Source organism: Rattus norvegicus, chromosome 5 (genome assembly GCF_021556685.1).
Source record: "Rattus norvegicus strain SHRSP/BbbUtx chromosome 5, alternate assembly SHRSP_T2T, whole genome shotgun sequence".
NCBI classification, from domain to species: Eukaryota; Metazoa; Chordata; class Mammalia; order Rodentia; family Muridae; genus Rattus; species Rattus norvegicus.
Window position 1 is genome coordinate 44,987,512 of NC_141538.1, and position 20,148 is coordinate 45,007,659.

A 20,148-nucleotide genomic window follows, 5' to 3' on the forward strand; every position below is an offset into this window, starting at 1 on the left:
ATTGTCTGCTTTTGGGACCCCTTTCATCCTACTTGGTCGCTTAACCCAGCTTTAATTATTAGCAAATATGTATAGTCTTATTACAACTTAATATTCCATGTTTGGATGATATCTCTGAGAGACCTATCCTTTTCTGATGGGAAATCGAGGAGTCTATGGACCTGGAGGAGAGTGCAGGTGGCAGGAGTGTTTAAGAGGAGGGGAGGAGAAACTTCCTTCATAATATGTGAGAGAAGAATAAAAGTGCAATAAAAATAAGTACAAATGTTTAACTAAACTAAATATTTATTTTTAAACTAAAACCTTTATTTTTGTGGAACAATGCTAATTTCTGAGTTTTGAATTATACCTTGTAAAATAATACCTATTACAAATATCACCAGTATAATAGTAAGTTACTGTAATGCACTTTCTATTACTCTGATGCATCAGAATTTAAGATTTTCAATAAAAATGTCAGTTACCTAAGCTTAATTAACCTGTGTTTAATCTAAGTCACATCTTAGTCACTGTCTGTTTTAAAAACCATTAAATATTATTATTTTTATAAATTAGATTGTGAGAGTTTCTAATGATACTATTATGGTATGTTTATTACTATAAACATACCAATGCAGCTCTTTTCTTTAAAGATTGTTTTAGATAATTCCTATTGACAACATATATAAGTGTAATCTGTACTATAATGTTTTATTAGTCTTTTATAATATCTTTAATAATGTTTTAGTTGCAAAAAGGTAAATAAGACATAGTAGTTCATACTGTTCTAAGTTGGAAAGAATTACTTGCCTCTTGCAGAAATCTTGGGTTCTGAATTCATGAATTTAAAGCATTATACAAAGTCACTGAAGAGTCACACTATCAACTTTTGAGCAGTTGTGCATACATTGTACATGCCTGTGATTCCATCTTGGAGGCTCATCCATCTAGTGAGCTGCAATATTGACACTGACTCCCACTTTTGTATATTCACATATGTGTGTATTTATTTTCATAACATTAAAACATTAATACTCACACCACCTAAAAAGTATGAAGAATGTACAAACAAATACAAGCTGACATAAAACATTTAATTCAAGGTCATGTAAGTTTCATATATTCTATAATTATGAAATTTAATATAAATCAAATATAGACTATTAAAATAAGTTATAAAGCATTAAGATGGGTTGTAGCAAACATTCACATCAAATATATTATTATGTTATTAAGATTCACAGCAAATTCTCAAAACGTTAATGTATAATACAATAATTTAATATGAGGCTGAAAGTGAATCATTATTTTTTAGACAAGAAAGTTGTTCTTAAGCACTGTTAAGGTTTCCATGGTGTTGCCTAAGCATTTTTGGGAGAAGTTTTTCCCTCTAGATGATGAGAAATCTCTTTATAGCTCTATAGCATAATGTTGCTAAATTTAGTGTGAGTGCCTTGCAGGCTCAATCTCCCTGCTCAGCACTCTTATAGCTTCTGCTTCGTAAGTAGCTAGCAACATAAGCATGTGCTATTGCACAACCATTCAGGGTACATGTACAAAAGGGGAAGAATTCATGTGTAATTTCCAATGCATTTTAAGAGGGTTTTCCTAGTGGTATAAGGTCATTGTTTGCTAAGTACTGTCTTAGACTTTGGAAATACACTTGGTGGCAGAAGCTGGGAAAATCATAATACGATGAAACATTCAGAAATTCAGATGGTGATAATCTTTGCTCTCAGCATTACTGACAGAACACAGAAAACACCTTAACCTGTTAGTAATGAGAACAAAGAGTAAATACATCTAGGAGGACCAGAAATGATTTCTCAATGTTCTGAATGCTTGTTTTTACATGCACTTGAAACAAGAAATCACAAAGGAACAATGTGCTGGGGCTTAAACATTTGAATTGTCATGGTGATGTCACTACATATTCTCATCAGTAGTGTATATGGTTTCTGCTTCCCAATTCCCTGACTGATAAATTTGTTCATAAAAACAAGCTTACTTAAGAGACATTCTTTAAGCACAGAGTCCCTTGTAGAGAGAAGTATAATCACTGACAGGGGTGTTTACAAAAAGCTGGAGCTCTTTCTCTTCACTTTCCTTTGTGAACATTTCAGTTGGACAAAAACTCAGTGGTCCTCCATTTGCCCTGACAAGACAGTGATTAAGTCATGAGGAAATCAGAGACCCCAGAAATCCTCCTTGCTTCTTTCTATCTTACAAGAATAGAAAAAATGGCTGCCTGTGACACAGGAAGCAGGATTCCATCAAACTGAATTTGCTTCAGCCTTGATCTTGTGCTTTCAGTCTTCAGAAATGTTAGAATTACTGTTTATATTGTTTATACATTTCCCAGTCATGTAAATTTTGTTAGAAAAGCCTTAGCACATTAAGACACAGTCTAAACAATGATCCCAAGTGTCATAAATAGCCCTGGCTAAGAGCTGTGAGAGGGTCCCTTAGGGAGAAGGACTGTTTCTATTAGAGTAGAAGGACTTTTTCTACTTTGATATTTGTATGAGGGTACAAAGCTCTCCGTAATGGAGAGGCAGGCTGTTGTCTGCTTATAGGCTTATTTAGAGTAGGGTAGGGAGGCAGGAAGGGATCGGTGGATGGGTGGATGGGTGGATGGGTGGATGGGTGGATGGGTGGATGGGTGGATGGGTGGATGGGTGGATGGGTGGATGGGTGGATGGGTGGATGGGTGGATGGGTGGATGTGTGGATGGGTGGATGGGTGGATGGGTGGATGGGTGGATGGGTGGATGGGTGGATGGGTGGATGGGTGAGGGAACACCCTCACAGAATAATGGAGAAGGGGATAAGATATGGGTTTATGAATGGGTAATCAGGAAAGGGGATAACATTTGAGATGTAAATAAATAAAAAATATCCAATAAAAAACAGTCTAAGAGTCTACTATAGAAGATGTTCATCTCAAACGAAGTTAGCCCCCAAAGAGACATGGAAACAACCAACTGATAGCAACTAGGTTCAGATGGGATGAAGTCAGCAACTATAAGAGCAACAGAAATGTCATCTGTACTAATATGACTGCCTTCCTTACACAGTATCAACTAAGGATAAGAACCAAGGTGAGTTGCCTAGAGTAAATCACTGAGATTTGGAAAGGTGAGGAGGCTACAATTCAAGAGCTTGGGACAATGAAGGATAATGGTGGACTAGTGGAGGTCTGCATAGAAATTTAAATTGTATTGTCTTAGAAATATATCATTATGTGTATATAGCCTAGGCTTACCTGAAATTCATGATTCTTCTTACCTTGGAAGTAATGGGATTACAAGGGTAAATTATTCTACAGACAACTGTGTTGCTTATTTACATTTATTATAAGTATTTACCTTCTATTTATTTTTCTCACTTGCATAATTATTGATTATCTACTCTGGGTTTTTTTTTAGCAATTTGTAATTTTCATGGTTTTGTTTCTATTAGCAGTGACAATAAGATTTATTATAGTTTCCATTTCATGACAAAAGCAAGACTGAGAGAAACAAACTCAGAAATTCAAATCAGTAAGGGAAGAAGGTACAATGAGGAAAGCATTGATAAGAATGCTAGTAGAACTAAAAATTAGGTGCCATAGACATCAAACGTTTATATATCAGGCATTAGTTGATCTTGAAAAAGGATGGTTGAAAAAATATCTCAATAAAGCTAAATAGAGACACTCTTGCTAAAGTCAAAAGTTCTCAGTATTGGCAACAACTCCGACTCAAAAGAGGTTAAAATTTCTACCCAAAGAAGTCTATCAAGAAGAGGCTTTACCAGAGAGGAGCTGAGGCATCAGTCTATGCTAAATAATCACACAATGATTTTGCATTGCATTACAGATGAGTTTTACTGCCATTATTCAAATGGGAACACTTGATCTTTGACAAAGGAGCTAAAATCAACCAATAGAAAAGAAGATAGCATTTTCAACAAATGGTGTTGGTTCAACTGGAGGTCAGCATGTAAAAGAATGCAAACTGATCCATTCTTATCTCCTTGAACAAAGCTCAAGTCCCAGGATTTCCACATAAAACAAGACATACTGAAAGTAATAGGAAACAAAGTGGGGAAGAGTCTTGAAGGTATGGCCCCAGGAGAAAATTTCCTGAAGAGAACACCAATTGCTTATGCTATAAGATCAACAATCAACAAATTGGACCTCATAAAATTGAAAAGTTTCTTTAATTCAAAAACATTGTTAATAAGACAAAACAGCAACCAACAGATTAGGAAAAAATCTTTACCAATCCTATATACAATAGAGAGCTAATATCCAATATAACTCAAGAAGTTAGACTCCAGAAAACCAAATAACTCTATTAAAAATGGGATACAGAGCTAAAGAATTCTCAACGGAGGAATATTCAGTGGCTGAGAAGTACCTAAAGAAATGTTCAAGAACCTTAGTCATCAGGGAAATACAAATCAAAACAACCCTGAGACTCCACCTCACACCAGTCAGAATGACTAATATCAAAAACTCAGGTGACAGCAAATGCTGGCAAGGATGTGGAGAAAGAGGAACACTCCTCCATTACTGATAGGTTTGCATGCTGATACATTCACTGTGGAAATCAATCTGGCAGTTCCTCATAAAATTGGAGATTGTACTACCTGAGGACCCAGCTATACCACTCTCCTGGGCATATACCCAAATGATGCTCCAACATATAACAAGCACACATGCTCCATTATGTTCATAGCAGCCTTATTTATAATATCCAGAAGCTGTAAGAACCCATGTCCTACAATGGAAGAATGGATATAGAGAATGTAATATATTTATACAATGAAGTGCTACCCAACTATTAAAAATAATGACTTAATGAAATTCTTAGGCAAATTGATGGAACTAAAAAGTAACATCCTGAGTGAGGTAACCCAATCACAAAAGAACACACATGGTATGTGCTCACTGATAAGAGGACATTAGGCAAAACACTTGGAATACTCAAGATACAACTCACAGACCATATGATGCTCCATAAGAAGGAAGACCAAAGCATGGATGCTTTAGTCCTTCTTGGAAGGGGGAACAAAATAATCTCAGGAGGTAGAGCATGATAGGTACTTGAGAGGAAGAGAGGAGGGGGAGAAGAAATGGGGGGATGGGTGGTGGTGGACAGGATCAGGTATGAGAGAAGTCGGGGATGATATACAGAGGGTCAGGAATTTGAACAGAGGCCTGTAGCAGTGGGGTATGGGGAATCAGAGGTAGCCACCAGCACGTCCCAGATGCCAGGAAAGCGAGAGGCTCCTTGGACCCAATGGAGATATGATTAGCTGAAGTGCCCAACAAATGGGAGATAAAAACTGTAGAGACCATATCCAGAGGTTAGGCAAGGCCCTTGGTTGGGCGTTGGGGTCAACCACTCATCTCCAAATTTTTAACCCAGATTTGCTCCTGTCTAAAGAAAATATGGAGAGGAAGTGTGGAGCTGAGCCTGAAAGAATGGCCATCTAGAGATTGCCTTACCTAGGGATCCATCTCATATACAGACACCAATCCCAAACCCTATTTTGAATGCTAAGAAGAGCTTGCTGATAGGAGCCCGATATAGCTGTCTCCTGAGAGGCTCTGACAGAGCCTGAGAAATACAAAGGTGGATGCTCGTAGTCAATCTTTGAACTGAACATCGGGTCCCCAATGGAGGAGTTAGGGATAGGAGTGAAGGAGCAGAATGGGTTTGTAACCCCATAGAAAGAATAACAATATCAACCAACCAGACCCCCCCCCCAAGAGCTCTCTGGGACTAAACTACCGATCAAAACAATATCAATGGATCAAACCGTGGCTCCAGCAGCATGTGTAGCAGAGCACAGCCTTGTCGGGCATCAATGAGAAGAGAGGCTTTTGGTCTTGTGAAGGCTTGATGCCCCAGTGTAGGGAAATGCTAGGATAGGGTGGCATGAGTGGGTGGGCGGGTGGAGTAGCACCCTCATACAAGAAGCAGGATTGGGGGTGTGATAAGGTGTTTTGGAGGGGAGACAAGGAAAGGGGATAACATTTGAAATGTAAATAAATAAAATATCCAGAAAAAGGGAAGGAACCCTGTGGGTGATAATTTGAACAGGACACTGGGATGTAGCTGAGGGAAGAAAACCAATGCATGGACAAATTGGTGGGACTAATTATCCTTGACATTGTGTCAGGTGCAATGAAGCATGCAGAGTTCTCATTTTGGATGTATGAACCCTAAATGTTTTGGTTGAAGCACAATTTCTCATTATTTTCACATCATAGTTTCCAACCATTTCCTACTTATTCTGTGGTCATAGACGTGTATTAGATATATGTGCTATTATAAAAGCAAAATAATAAAGTCAATTAAATTATTCTTCTGGTAATAAGTAGACTCCAAGAAGATTTACAGTCAATTTAACTCACAGTACATTTTGCTCCAAGTATTGATAATTTTAAATACTAAAGTGTTATCACCATGATGAGTAATTGAATGTAAGTAACTGAACAAGAACTAAAGACATGCTTACATAGACATGTGGAAAGCCCTGAAGGCCTCAACCTTACAGAAAGAATGAAAGGTAGTAAGGTAAGAGAGAAGAGAATATGAGAGAGAGAGAGAGAGAGAGAGAGAGAGAGAGAGAGAGAGAGAGAGAGAGAGAGAGAAAGAGAGACACAGAGAGAGAGAGTTGATTTGTTAATCTTCTTCAGGGAAGAGAATATAAATTAGTTATTCAATACCAAATGACCAACCCTGAAAACATGCATACAAGTAAGTTTTTGCAGAGTAAGAATGCCATGAAAATTTAAGAATACTTATGTATATATGTGTATGGTAGCAATTAATGAAATAGAGGCTATTAATATGAAAAAGATCATAGTTGGAGATATAGCGGGAGTTGCAGAGGAAGACATGAAAGAGTGACAATGATGTAATTATTACTCCCAAATTTAATAGAAATAATTAAAAAGTGTTTACCAAACATAAGCCAAATGAAAGGAGATAAATAAGTGACAGATTATACTATATATCATAAATAACAACTGTATCACGTATCAAGGATTATTTAGCATAATCTTGGGTTGTAAATACTTTCTAAAGCCTAAGAAAAAGTTGCAAATGAAAAAACAAATCAAAACAAATTCAAAGGTATGCTCAGTCCACCTGTTTTGTTATAAAACAATACATAATTAAGATATTAATCAATGTATTATTTCTCCAAGCTGATAAAGAATAATTAACTTAGTTATAGTGTATCAAAAATTAAAGTATCATTCTATAACCAGAAGCTTGATCTTAAATAGTCAGAAGTGGTTCGGCCATTCAGAATTGGCAAATTGTTAGTGCACTGATATTTCTGACTACAGTATACTTGACTCTATAAAAGACATGTTATTTCCCTCACAGGACAGTTGCATACTAGATTAATTAACACCAAGACTTTAAATTACTAAAGTATAGTAACTTTCAAGAAGTATTACATAGTTATTTTACTAATTTAATATAAGAGAAGGGTGTTGGAATTAGGATAGTGGACTATGAGATGGTAATTTTAGAGTGAAATGAGTGGCCATTAATAGCACAGCATTGGAAATAGAAATGTGTAGAGTAAGTGGAAGTTGGAGAAGCTTGGTTCGTAGTCTATGAAGTAATGGATGTTCTAAATATCTTTTGGGAAACTGACCTATGCTTTTCTTTCAACAACTTTGTAGAATTTTCACTAAGTGGTCCTTATTTGAGGCACTAAATTGAATGATTGTATTGACATTTGTATTTGATATAAAAATCTTGTCTGGCTAGTTCTAAAGGTAGACACAAGATAACTTTGGTTTTATACATTGATGTTTTAGCTTTGTGTGTCTGTCTTTAATTCCATACTCTAGAGAACTTTCCCACAGTGAGGTCACAATTTAATAAATAAAATAATGCTAACAAAAGCTTATGCCCAAGATAGAATACATGTGGTAATTTACTCCTTTGGGGGGCTGCCTGTCTCCTTGTTAGCTTGGTGTATCTTTATTGACTTAATTGAGTATGGTGTCTTCAAGCCTGTGGAAGTAGGATCCCAATTATAATAAAATTGAAAAGCCTAGAGAAAGAAAAGCAATGTGAACACAATTTTCTTAGGAGGAATGCTAGCATACTGGAATGCCAAAGACAGTTGGTCATCTGTTGTGCCAGTTTAACCAAAGACAGTGAAGTTCCTGGTACAAAGAAGTCCATGCTTTTCCTCTCTTCTATACCCTATGGAAGTGTATGTCCAACCAGCTTGTATTTGGGTCAGAATTGACAGTGACTTAATTCAATAATATTCAAAGACTAGTATTAAGATGGATATTAAGGGTGAAAAGAAACAAGAACGATAAAAAAGCATAATTTTCTATTTTTTTCTGGAAATTTAATACCAAGGTGGTATCAAATCAAAAGATGTATTTATAAATTTTATACAATAGGCACATATCCTCAAGATGATAAAGAAGAATGTTTAAGAACCCAATTTTTCTCAAACAGTGGATGGAAAGGCTTTGAGAGTTGACATGGATTGGATCTTTTAATTTTTTTCTTGTTTTTTATTCTTTAATCGTTTTTTTACAGTCCAATTTTCACCCCCCTCCCAATCTGTCCGCCTGAATGCTCCCCAGCATATCTACCCTCCCCCCATCTCCAATTGTATGTGCCCACTCCTGCAACCCTACCAGACCTCCTCACTCCCTTGGGCCTCAAGTCTCTCAAGGATTAGGCGCATCCTATCTCTCTGAGGCTAGACCAGGCAGTCCTCTGTTGTATATATGTTGGGAACCTCATATCAGATAGTGTATGCTGCCTGGTTGGTGGCTTGGTGTCTGAGAGATCTTGGAGGTCCAGGTTAGCTGAGGTAACTCGTCTTCTTGTGGGGTTACCCTCTTTCTCAGCTTCTTCTAGTCTTTGTCTAATTCAACCACATTGGTCCTTAGTTTTTGTCCATTTCTTGGGTGCTTGTGTCTTCATCTGACTCTTTCAACTACTTATTGGGCCTCTCAGATGGCAGCCATTCTAGGTTCCTGTCTGCAAGCACAGCATCAATAACAGTGTTAGGCCCCGGGCCCTCCCCTTGAGCTGGATTTCAATTAGGGTCTCTCACTGGATCTCCCTTTTCTCTTGATCACTAGATCTTTGTTAATTGTTCTTATCCAAGTAAGAAATTCTATAGTGTTTCCACAGCAAGGGATAGAGTCCTACCTTTTCAAACCATGGGAAAGGGGCACTGTTATTCTTTGATAAAGAGATTTAGTGGTTATACAAGTGTTAAAATTATTTAGAAAGATTTATGCCTAAAAGGGAGAAATTGATAGTTTGGGATTTACAATTATACATTTTTTTAAACTAATTGTTCTCAGAAACAAAAGTTCCTGACTTAGGGTAGACATGAAAACCCTTTAAGAGGGTAGATAGCTGTGGACTCTTCCTGCTAGACTAAGATAGAAGAAAACTTCTAACAAGCCACCTATCCTGGATCCTGCAGAAACTGTCTTAAGTCTAGTGAACTGTGACTTCAGATATTTTATGATAACCTGTTGGAATTTAATTAGGTCATTCTTAAAGGTCTTGAAATTGAGAGAACCACAGAGCTGCTCTTCCAAAGACCATTTTTTTATTCCATATAACCATTTAATCTTTGAGAAGAGGTTTATATCAAATAGAACATTCTCAATTATTTCACTTCAATGAAAGAAATTCAAAAGAAATATGTTTCCTTTAAAAAGTTTTGAATATCAGATCACACAGCATTGTAACAAGTTGTCATATTAGGTAATATTTCCAAAATGAGTTAAAAATATTTATCCAATAATTGAACATACAATTTAATAAATAAAATGTCTGTAACTTATGTCCCCACAGACTCACATTCTCAATCAGGTTCTGTTTTCTGAGGTATAGCTTCCCAGCATCTTTGTGTCCCTGTTGTCAATACAGAAAGGTCTTTCCCAGCTTCAAGATAGCTTGGTGAAATGCATTTTGATCGGAAGAATGTGCTAGAAGGTTTGATTAAGAAAATGGGCCAACAGAAAGCAAGGTTTCCATATGCCATAGAACTTAAGGGATAAGAACTCTGTAGAGCCAATCCAGAGCCACCCACCCACAGAAGTGGACAAAGCAAATCATAGTGGATGGATAGTGTGGTAATGCACACCTATAACTGTAGCACTCAAGAGGGTATGTTGGGAGTTCAAGACCAGGCTGGCCTGCATACTGCTGAAAGAGACAGGATTGTGCTACTGTTCATAGTCCCATATACAGAATATACAGAATGTAGGAGGGACATGGAAACTCAGACCTGAAACCATTTGCATACTTGTTAAGCCACAGAGGAAGGATACACAGAGAAGGCCAGGGTAAGTTGTCACCAGAATGCAGTGATGTTGGTTTTCTAAACTAGTCTAGCAGAAAATAGTAGGCATTTGTGAAGAGGTATATACAGACAGGGTACACTACAAAATCCATGTATTACACAGGAAAATCCATGAACTGGTGGTATTCCAGAAAGCAGTGCAGGGCTGTGGGAAGACAAGCTCAGTTGTCTACCCCAGGCTTGCTTGAGCCAAGGTGCTGCTGAGCACAAAAGCCCCAGGAACCGGGTATGGGAGTGGGGACCAGACTGGTTACTTGGATATTACTTAGAGCACCCATAATAAAGAGGGGGAGACAGGTTTCCAATTGGAAAGAGGCATCTTAAGATACCAACAATGGTTTCTTATCATGATGGCCATTCACTTACAGTCAGAAGCCAAGTAGAATGATCTCTTTTGGGCCTCTAAGAGAACTCAGATGGTGTTGGCTAGGGAAAGATCTTCAGCTATATTAGGTGTGGGGGCAGCCTAGGCACAGGGCTACACCAGAACAGATAGCCAGAAACATAAGATGGTAAAAACTCTAGGCACCTGTTTCTAGAAGCACCTCAAGTTGGAGGTCAGGCCATGTTTCCCAGTCTGGAGATATTGAGTAGGAGTGTGGACTGTCCATGGACAAGAGAGAATAAAGGGTATAGTCCTGCTTTATTCTCAGGCCATCATGCTTAGGAGATTAACAGGTACAAATAAGGATTGGTGGCTGACACAAAATGATGGAGAAAAGAAAGAAATTTTACTTGTTATGAGGTTCAGTGTGACTGATGATAGAGAGGGAGAAGTGGTCTGCTATAGAGCAAAGGATGAGACTTAAGTTTGAGCATTTTTATATATTCATATTATATATTTATATATATTATATATTCATTGACCACATGTATTTTATCTCTGAAAAGTCTCCTTTCATTCATCATTCATGAACTGTACAGGCTTACTTATAATGACTTACATATTTTAGATTAATGTAAATAGACTATATATTAATAAGTCTATGTGAGGTATAGAACAGCAGATACTTTCTCCTGTTCTCTAGGCCATCCCCTCAAGTAATTGCCATTTCTGGTAAGGAACTCTATACTCCCCTGAGAAACTATTTGTCAACTGTTGCCAGGATTGCTTGTATTGCTATAGTCTGTGGAAAGCCGCGATAGCATTCGCCGTTACAAGATGGCGCTGGCTTCCGCTGCGCCAGCCCGACTTCCTTTCAGGAAACTAGCTGTGTGCGCATGTGCAGGAGTGTGTTTGTGCCAAGTCTTTGCCCACCCCGGGGCGTGCCAATGAGATCATGGGTAAGTGACCAATCTGGCATGGACACGCCACATTAGGGTGTATATAAGCAGCGCCATTCTGGGGCTCGCTCTCTTCCTCTTTAAGATGCAATAAACGCTTTGCTGCAGAAGGATCCTGGTGTCCACGTGTCATTCTTGCTGGTGAGACGTTGGGCACAAGACAATAGTCCTGCTCAATCCTTCCCTTTCTCTGTACTCTTAACTCTGGGTTCTTAACAGTTTCAGAGTTTGAGTGTTAAACTTGGATCTCTGAGATGCGTGACTTTGGACATGGCATGGTGATACATAAGAATCCAGTCCCTTTTGCTATTCATGGAAATACAACTTACGCAGCATCAATTGTCGAAGAGACAATCTTTTAAGCAAGGTGTATTTTTATTTTGTTCTTCCAAATACAAGAGTTTTAACTACTTGTATTTGCAACTGGCACTCAATTCAGACTTATTTAACTTGTAATCTATTATTTGTAAGTTTGTTTTGTGCCTGTAGTAGGCTTTATGTATGTATTATGGCTACAAACCTTCAACATCATGCTTGTTTTGTTTATGTTTATCCAGGGTAGTTTGTACTTCCATGGTAAGGTTAAGATAGCTTTTCTACCTCTGGGGAGAATGGCATTAGAATCTTATAGAGAATTGTATCCAAACTGTAGATTTATTTTCATGGAGTAGCTATTTTCACAATATCAAACCTACCAACTTTAGGCATCCATGAGCTTTGACTCTTCTGCTTTGTTGGAGGTCATGAATCTTCCATAGTTTGAGCATGCAAATTTTTCTTTAACCTTGAATCCTGACAAATTTTCTGGCTACAGAAAGAAAGGTCGACAGTTGTCTTTCAGAGATTGAACTCCATCACAACATTTAATTTTCTGTAGAGAAAACTAGTACTTTGCTGATGGGCCTATCTTCAAGTGTTATTGGTGTTTCTGTCCTGCAGATTTAGTGTTTTGTACTGTGATGGGAAAGATTCTACTGTGATGCATTTTGTGTATATTGAAGGAAGAATATGTTATACAAGGCTTGAAAGACTGTTTCCATAGTAGACTGGTGCTCATTACACCAGAGTCAGTTCCTAGTTCCTAGTAACTGCAGAGACTAGAATATAGGCTCCCAAAACAAGCACAACCAATGGGCAGATGCATCTTGGGCACAAACACAAATAGTCATATGAACTATGATCACTCTCTAAACTGTGATCATTGTTGGAAGTAGAAAAGCTATGACAGAACCATGTACTAGCTCCTGTGGGAATAAGTAAAATGGACAAAAGTATCATCAGACATGTAAATAGCAATTAATTCATAAGTAAGGGGAAGGGTAAAGAACAGAGGGTTCAGAGAACAGGTTATAGAGTAAGGCAGTTAGAATTGAAAGTAAGTTCAAAGAATGGTGGAAGGAAATACAATCAGATATCATAAGAAAGCCCAGAACTTCAAAGAAATTTCTCCTATGAGGTTTTACTGTGTTGTTGAGAAAATCAAGTACAACAAAGGTGGAAAGGGAAGAATAGAGAAAAGGAAAACAGAAAGAAAGTGAGAAACTTAGAAATGGAGAGTAGGAAGAGAGATGAGGAGAGGGGAAAGGAGAAAGATAAGGAGAGGCCAAGAGAAAGATACTAATTAACTGGAAAAATTGAAAATAATAGGCAAACAATAATATTTTGACTACTTCCTTTTCAATTTGAATCCCTTTGACTTCCTTTTGTTGTCTGACTACTCTTGCTAGGACTTCGAGTACTAAATTGAATAAGTAGGGAGAGAGTGGGCAGCCTTGTCTAGTTCCTGATTTTAGTGTGAATGCTTCAAGTTTCTCTCCATGTAGTTTGATGTTGGCTACTGGTTTGCTGTATATAGCTTTTACTATCTTTAGGTATGGGCCTTGAATTCCTGATCTTTCCAAGACTTTTATCATGAAGGAGTGTTGAATTTTGTCAGATGCTTTCTCAGCATATAATGAGATAATCTTGTGTTTTTTTTTTCCTTTGAGTTTGTTCATATAGTAGATTACATTGATGGATTTCCATATATTGTACCATCCCTGAATCCTTGGGATAAAACCTACTTGATCATGATCATTTTGATGTGTTCTTGGATTCGGTTTGCAAGATTTCTATTGAGTATTTTTGCCTCAATATTCATAAGGAAAACTGTTTTGGTTCTCTTTCTTTGTTGGGTCTTTGTGTGGTTTAGGTATAAGGGTAATTGTGGATTCATAGAAGGAATTGGGTAGTGCTCCATCTGTTTCTATTTCTTGGAATAATTTGGACAGTATTGTTATTAGGTCTTCTATGAAGGTCTGATATAATTATGAACTAAACCCATCTGGTCATGAGTTTTTTTAGGGGAGTGGCTTTTAATAACTGCTTCTATTTCTTTAGGAGTTATGGGACTGTTTAGATGGTTTATCTGATCATGATTTGACTTTGGTACCTGGTATTTTTTATTTGTCTAGAAAGTTGTTCATTTCATCCAGATTTTCCAGTTCTGTTGAGTATAGGCTTTTGTAGTAGGATCTCATGATTTTTTTGAATTTTCTTAGTTTCTGTTGTTATGCCTCCCTTTGCAGAAGAGCTCCAACACATGGGCACAGGGTAAAATTTCCTTAACAGAATAACAATGGCTGACACTTTAAGATAAAAAATCAACAAATGGGACTTCATAAAATTGCAAAGCTTATGTAAGGCCAAGGACACTGTCATTAAGACAAAATGGCAATCAACAGAAAGGGAAAAGATCTTTACCATTCCTACATATGGTAGAGGGCCCATATCCAATATATACAAAGAACTCAAGAAGATAGATTTCAGAGAATCAAATAACACTATTAAACTTGGTGTATAGAGGTAAACAAAGAATTCTCAACTGAGGATTTTCGAATGACTAAGAAGCACCTAATGAAATATTGAACATCCTTATTCATCAGGAAAATGCATATCAAAACAACCATGAGATTCCACTTCATACCATTCAGAATGGCTAGGATAAAAGCCTCAGGTAACAACAGATGCTGGCGAGGATGTAGAATAAGAGGCATACTCCTCCACTGGTAATGGGATTTCAAGCTAGTACAACCACTCTGGAATTAGTCTGAAGCTTCCTCAGAAAATTGGACATAGTACTAACTCAGGACACAGCTACACCACTCCTGGACATATAACCAAAAGATGTCCTTCAACAGAGGAAAGGATACAGAAAATGTGATACATTTACACAATGAAGTGTTACTCAGCTATCAAAAACAATGACTTCATGAAATTATAAGGAAAATGGATGGAACTTGAAAATATTATCCTAAGTAAGGTAACCCAGTCCCAAAATAACCCACATGTTATGCACTCAGTAATAAGTGGCAAAAAGCTTATAATACTCATGATACAAGTCACAGACCACATGAAACTTAAGAACAAGGAAGGCCAAAATGTTGATGCTTCATTCCTACTTAGAAGGGAGAACAAATTTCATGTGAGGTAGAGTGTGAAAGGGGCTTGGGAGGTAGAAAAGAGGGGACAGAGAAAAAGAGGGTGTAGGATCAGGTGTGAGAGCAGACAGGAGAGATGTGCAGAGGGTCAGGAATTTGTACAGAGCTATATAGCAATGGAGAATGGGGAACTGGAGTAGCCACCTGAAAGTTCCAGATGCCAGCAAAATGAGAGAGTCCCAGAATACAATGGTGATAACATTACCTGAAATACTGAACAATGGGGAGAGAGAACCTACAGAGACTATATTCAGAATTTTGGCACAGCCCTCAGTTGAAGGATGGAATCAACCACTCATCTCCAACATTTTAACCCAGAATTTCTCCTCTCTAATGAAAATACAAGGACAGAGGGTGGAGCAGAGACTGAAGGAAAGGCTATCCAGAGACTGTACCACCTGGGGATCCATCCCATATGCTGACACAAAACCTAGACATTGTTGCTGATGCCAAGAAGTGCTTGCTGACAGGAGCCTAATAGAGCTGTAGCCTGATAGGCTCTACCAGAGCCTGACCAATAAAGATGCAAATGGTTGCAGCAAACCATTGGCCTAAGCATGAGAACCCCAATGGAGGAACTACATGAAGGACTGAAGGAGGTGAAGGGGTTTGCAACCCATAGGAAGAACTCAGTATCAACCAACCAAATTCCCTCCAGTGCTTATAGATTTGGGAGGTCTCTGTGTCTTTAATGGCCAACAACTCATGTAGGGATACCATGCCTCTGTCACAGGGAATTTATTTGTTCACCAGATAGTTTCTGAGAACGCCTTTTTCCAACCACCAGGAGACCTTATTTCAAATCATTTAACTGCTATTTTTGCCAGTTTTCTATATGCTACTGCAAATGTAAAAGGCCTTCAGAAAGTATAATTTTACTGACCACAAAGTGAAACCTTTTAATACAGAGTTACCAGCTTTTGTGAAGGCCTAATATGGACTATTATAAGGGCATTTTCTCTTTATGGCCACCCATTTAGAAAATGTTAACAGGTCCAGCATGAAAAGATCCCACCACATTTGTCAAGTGATTCTCACAAGAAAAAGGTTGGGTACAAGGGAATGTGGGAAAGAAATAGATTAGGGAGTTCTGTGGTCTTATCATGCCCCCTCCATGTACTGCTTTCCTGTTAGATACATGCACTGGCATGGAACCACCATGCATATTTCTATGTCCCAGGAGTGTAATGAAGGCATCTCAAGCAGTTCAACCTGACCCAAAATGAGAACTAATTCATCTTGGTGCCAATATGACTGCCTGAAACATTCTTACAGTTTTGAAGAACTGCAGGAAAATACTGTAGGTACAGATGACAGTTTCTTGTCTTTCCCATACATGGTATATGATGGTAAGAGGTGGGCATGCAATCGTCTCCCCAGCATGCCTATGACAAAGAAAAAATTACCCAGCTTATTCTGAGGGTATTAATGAATACATGTTATTCTTGTAATACATGTAATACATTTTAATGCATGTAAGTCTTTTTTTACTTAACCTGCTGTATCATCTGTACCTTTTATAACTCTTGAGGATTTAATGCCTTCAGAAGATCATTAGCATAGAAATTGACTTTCTGTCAGTTTCTTTCCTAAAACTGCAACCCTGCATACGTATTGCTTCATGTGTCTTTTCATGACCCTATTCAATGTCTTATCCAAGAGAGGTGTGTATACAAAAGCTTTCTCACCATAGATAGGACACTAACGATGGACCTCAGTAATGGTTCCACAAAAGTGCCATTTAATGAACTGGAAACCTTAATGGGATTACTTAAAGGTGTATAGGTAATTGATTTCTATATTTGAATGAATCATTTAAAGGCAGATGATCAACTGAAGACTGGTCATCTTCATGGTTGAAAACAGGGAAACTAGGTCCTTGGTGCTACCAGCCTTACCTAAAGGCAGCTGGATTGGTTTGGAGAGTGTCTCCCCAGCAATTATATAGTGCTTCTCTAAACCAAAGGAGAGTTCTGTACATCATGCAAATCAGGTCACCAGGACCTGTTAGTTGTGTTTACTTCAGAGTCTCATGATTGCTTTCCTCCTCCAGAAGAGAATGTTTCATAATTGAAGAAACTACTACTCCGCACACAGGAATGTGTTTTCCCCTTTGATTTTATTTCTTGTAGCTTCTCTTGGTTGATTCACTAAGTCACAATCCCATTGTATATGCTGACTTGCAACACTCAGAACTATCAAGGTTTCTTAGAGCTTAGAATAGCCACCCTACATGAGTAAGATAAGCACAACCACTAAAGTCCTTTTCACTATCTTGTTCTCTCTTGAATTAATTTATTTAGCATTTTTATGAACTCCTGCTTATCCAGATCTGGGAACTATCTATCATACACCTTACAGAATTCCCTGTCATATTAATAACTTCTCTCCATCCTCTATCATCTTCTAGCCCCAGGTATTAATGGGAATTGCAGAACATGAAGAATTCCAAACTCATAACACTGAACAGGGACCTCACAAATCAATTTACTTCAAATACAACAGAGATAGAACCAAGGAAATATTTTGACTGTGTCTAAGAGAAAAGTCATTGAAAACAGTACTTGTTAGCTTTTGTCAATTTGACACAATAGGGACGCACCTGGAAAGAGGGAACATCAATACAGGAAATGCCTCCATCAGATGAATCTATAAGATGTCTGTGGTATATAATCATTTTTAATAACGGCTGCCTAATAGTCCTGCCAACTATAAGCTGTACTATGTTTTGTCAGATAGAGTGGATGATATAAGAAAGGTAGCTGAAAAAACTAGGGGAAATAAATCAGTATGTATTATTCCTCTGTTATCACTACTTCAGTTCCTGCTTCAGCGTCCATTTTAATCTCCTGTCTGACTTCCCTATATGATGTGCTGTAAAGGATAAGATGAATGGAATAAGTACTCCCTTGCCCTAACTTGCTTTTACTCAATGTTTTATCACAGCTGTAAAAAAGAAAAGTAGATCACACTCAAGCAAGCAAATGCATCAGAAAAAGAACACAATCCTCTGATTAAATTTTAAATGACAGGAACACACAGAATAATCCATTTAAGAACACAAAGCCACTGACAGCTAACCTAGATTAGAACATCCAGCACAGATAGACTGTATAGTTGAGGGAAAGAGAACTTTCTATAAAGGCACAAGCTACAGTAGTCAATATGACTCTAAAAAGGAATTCTTACTGTAGAGTTTTATCCACCATCATCACCATGAAACTTTTTATGAAAGAAGAGTTCTGCTGAAATGGACATCCAGCTGAATGCTACAGCAAAAGCTCATTGTGAAAGAGAACCAGAGTGAAAGCTTTAAAATCTTATGTGGTTGCTGGAGGACAGCTAACTGGCTCCAGTGTCATTTTTAGTGAGAAGTAATAGATATTGTCGTCTTGATTAGTGCTTTTTAGTTAGAACAAGAAATGTATATAAATGACTACTGGATCCATGTCACAATCTATATTCTATGAAACTACTAGTGAGTGACGGAAAGGAAAGATATACCATAAATCAAAATGGGAAAGGATTTAACCGTATTCTGCAAAACACCAAAAAAAAAAAATGCCAGTCTGTGAAGATTATGATACATATAAGCCAATGGTCACATGGTTTTATTTCCCCATGTGATACAGTTACCCTTTGTTGATGTTGCACACCTAGGCATGGCAGCGAATGCTAGAGGGCCAAGGTTCTTTAGAGACTGTTGCAAAGGGAAAGGAAGTACAATAACTACTTACCATATTCATGTCACTTGCAGAAGAAGAGAAAATACAGCTGGACTCAGTGGCTCACTAGCAAATGCTTGCATGGCTGAAGCCAGAATAAGAAAGAACATGATATCTTAACTACCATGAGCTAAAGAGACAAACCAATCGCAGGTAAACAAAAGAATAGGAAAGAAAACATCCAGAGGTTGCAGCCTCTGATCAGAAGAACAGCAACCAAAGGTTGAAAGAGGACACATATCTAGCCTCATCTTCAGTCTCTGTAGTGGTCTGAGTGAAAATAGCCCTAACAACTTCATGGGGAATAGCATAGGAACTGTGTTACAGAGGGTGGGCTTTGAGGCCTCAGATGGAAAGGCCAGGACCAATATGTAACTGGCTCTTCCTGCTACCTGCATATCCAGATGTAAAACTCTCAGCAGTTACCTCTTCAGCACCATGCCTGCCTGCCTGCCACTTTGCTCCTCGCAATAATGATAATGGAGTACATCTCTGAACTGAAAACCTGGCCCATTTAAATGTTTTCCCTTATAAGAGTGGACTTGATAATAGTGTCTCTTCACAGCTATAAAAACCCTATCACAGCCCCTCCTTTGCGTTCTTCAAAGGTCAGAGATAGATTCCACTTTAGAAGCATCTGCACAATGAACTGATGTCACTCTTTCTGAAAGGTCACAGCAATATCATCCATGAGTGTAAAACTAAAGGGTCAAGCTGTGTTGGGTGATGGTTTTACAGACTGTGTGGATGCTGACTTCTATCTGGGTGGTGTTTAGAAGTCAGCATAACCAGGCATCTCCTCCAGTCTCAATGTTACATAAAATTGTTTTCTTTCTATTTTTAAATTTGTGTATATGTGTGTATATATGTGTATGTATACATGCATATACGTATATGTGTATGTGTATATGTATCATTCTATTTGTTTACATCTCAAATGATATCCCACATCTCAGTTACCTACCCACAAATCCCTATCCCACATCCACCCTCTCCCACCTCCCCTTTGCTTCTATGAGGGTGTTCCCCCACCCATCCACCTTCTCCTACTCTATTTCTCCAGCATCCCCCCTCCACAAATATGGTGGCATCAAACCTTCACAGGATGAAGGGCCTCCCCTCCCGCTGCTGTCAGACAAGGCCATTCTCTGCTACATATGTATTTGAAATCATGGATCACTCCCTCTACCCTCCTTACTTGGTGAGTTTGTCTCTAGGAGTACTGGGTGGGTAGTCTGCCAAGATGATGTTCTTCCTATTGGATTGCAAACCCCCTCCGCACCTCCAGTCCCTTGCCAGCTCCCTCAT